This window comes from Corvus brachyrhynchos, unplaced genomic scaffold (genome assembly GCF_000691975.1).
Source record: "Corvus brachyrhynchos isolate BGI_N302 unplaced genomic scaffold, ASM69197v1 scaffold152, whole genome shotgun sequence".
Lineage (NCBI taxonomy): Eukaryota > Metazoa > Chordata > Aves > Passeriformes > Corvidae > Corvus > Corvus brachyrhynchos.
In genome coordinates, this window is record NW_008237447.1 from 2,271,817 (window position 1) to 2,274,347 (window position 2,531).

The following is a 2,531-nucleotide window of genomic DNA, read 5'->3' on the forward strand; positions in this document are numbered from 1 at the left end:
CCTGCTGAAAGGCCTCAGCAGAGGGGGAGAGCGCGGTCCTGGCTGTGCCGCCGAGCAGGAACTGTTGGAGCTGCAAAGGGAACTGGTAAGGGTTACATTTGCACGTGTAGATATGAGATAAGAGCTGACCTACCCTTCACCCCAAACTGAACTCTCTGAAGCTCAAACAAGGTAAGCAAGTGCTTGTGAAAATGCTGGGGGAAGCCTGCCAGACTGGTGAACTTGCTGCTCCTGTCTGGGGCTGGGAGCAGACCTTCAGCCACTATCCATGGGGTCCGTGAGGAGTCTGCTAGGGTCTCGCCTAAAATGCCTGAAGACTGATGGCACAGAGGAATCAGGAGCTAAGGATGTCTGTCAGGAGCCAGAGAGAGGGGTGTGGGTGGAGGGAGAAATAGAAATTACAGACAATGGAGAAATAATTTCAAATTAAGCTGAAATAGCATCTACAAGATATTTGAGCAAGGCCTTTCCTGCATGTAGTCCCTGATTGTTGCTTACAGATATCCTTACAGCAATTCACATTACAGATACTGTCACAGCCTCTTCCCCTGTGCAAATATAAACAGGTCAGCATCCACATGTAAGTGTGTGACAGAGTTCCCATATAGGAAATGTGTTTCTTCTGGGAAAGAAACATCTCCCTTTAGTGATATCCCTGAGTGTTTAAGTCTCCTGTGAGCCTTGGATGTGTTTTTCACAGCACGGGAAGTGGTGCTTGCCAACACAAGCATGGTATGGCATGGGGAGGGCTGGTCTGGCCCAGCACCAAGCTCTCACCCCTAAACCCTGCGTGCCTGCTGTCCCCAGAGTGAGCAGGGAGATCTGCCTGTGCTGCTGCTGCCTGTGAGGTGCATTGGTGAGATGTGTTTTTGTATTGGATCTCAGGGAGTAGGGAGAGGCTCTTTTTCCCATGGTGTCTTTATGAAAACTAGGAAACAGAAAGCATGGGTATCTCAGGAGGTTTTTTCCAGCAAGCACACACCAAGAAAAAGTGACTCTCTCTTCTCTCTATGAATGTAAATTCAGGGTGCCAGAGGATCACACAGTTGGGCTGGTTAAACGCTCAGTGCAGCTCAGCCTTGCTCAGGTGGGGACTCCCTGGAGGTGAACTGAACATTTCAGACCTGGGTGTGTGTGCTGAGGCTGCTCATCAGGGCTTCATTGGCACCAGCTGGGAAAGGGAGCAGCTAAGCCAAGCACACCTGGTTCATGGTAATATAAGGGAGTCCTTTAGCTCATTGCAGAGGTTGTGGGTGTTTGCTGTGGGTCAGAGCCTGGTGGCAGTGCTGTGGTGAGTTGGTTGCTGTCTAGAGCAGTGTAGCTTGAGCTACTGGGCCTCAGCTGTGGTAGCCCAGGCAGTGGGGGCATCCTTGGTACATGTGTGGGTCCAAATTCCCAAATTTCAGGTTGTTTTGAAACACTCTGATCAGTCTGTGGCCAGTTAGGCTGTCTCTGCTGTTGCCATATGGAGTTAATGGTCATCATGGCAAGGATGGATGCAGGATGTTTTTGCTCTAACAACATTTATTGCCCTGTGATACGGTTAAGCCTCCTCTTCTTGTGTGGGACTCAGCTCAGGGGCTGCACAACAGAAATAAATTTCTTATGCACTTCTTCACCTTCCCCTGAAAATCTGGTGGAAAAAGACTTAAGTCCTAATCAAGCTGTTAGTCACATCAGGTTTCCCAGGCCTTGGGGCTTGCCTAAGCAGGGGGCTAATCTCTGTGGGGTGTATGCCAGGCATGTGTGAGTGCTTGCCTGGGAAAGCAAGTCACTCCAGGCAGCAGATTTTCCCTCTCGGGGAGGGAATGGTGGGCAGGCATGAAGCAACCAGGGTACAGGTCCATCAGCGTGTTTGAGCAATGAAAAATCTCTTAAATGCTCACTAAGGAACCCGTGGGCGTTTTGTAAGAAAAAATTTGTTCCCTGCAGGGCTGGTGCTGTGACAGCTTCCAGTGGAGATGAGATGGATGGATGGATGGATGGATGGACAGGAGGCTGTGTACCGAGAGGAGAGGGCGAAAGGTGCCTCCTTCCAAGGCAGCAGCTGGTGAGAAGGAGCCTGGGCTGCTCAGTGTCACCACACACGAGGCCCGTGGGGAAGCGTGAGCCCGGCTTCAGTCCTTGTCAGTGGCACCTCGTTGACTTTTAGCGCTTCCTTATCGCGTCTGCGCTCACCTCGCGCGGCGCTGATAAAATGCCATGGCCGGGGCGATCTGCTGAGCAGCCCTGCAGAAACTTTGCAGAGCATGGGAGCCTGAACTGCCAGCGACCAGCCCGGGGCTCCAGGGCAGAGCAAGGTAACAAAGGAACATCCTAACCTGGGACAAGGCGAGGGCGGGATGACCTCCAAGGTGTATCCGAGGGGACTGGCACGGCAGCACGTGAATCTTAGGTTAGAATTTGGGTTTGCAGAAGTTGGGCTCGCTGTGACTTTCCCATACCCAGCAGAGCTGGAAGCGTAAGCCATGTGAAGTGATTGCAGGGTGTTAGCTCTCAGAGCTATAAACAATAGAGTAGGGACAGAATGC

At 51.8% G+C, this 2,531-nt stretch overlaps 1 protein-coding gene across 2 annotated transcripts in view; it reads left to right on the top strand.

The window, feature by feature from the left end:
• Positions 1-2,531, top strand: part of GJA8 (gap junction protein alpha 8) — a 36,496-nt gene that overhangs the window by 8,421 nt on the left and 25,544 nt on the right. For both annotated transcript variants that reach the window (XM_017731483.1, XM_017731484.1), the window contains exon 2: positions 1,933-2,300. The gene's annotated coding sequence lies outside the window, so the exon portion shown is untranslated. The remainder of the gene's footprint in view (positions 1-1,932; positions 2,301-2,531) is intronic.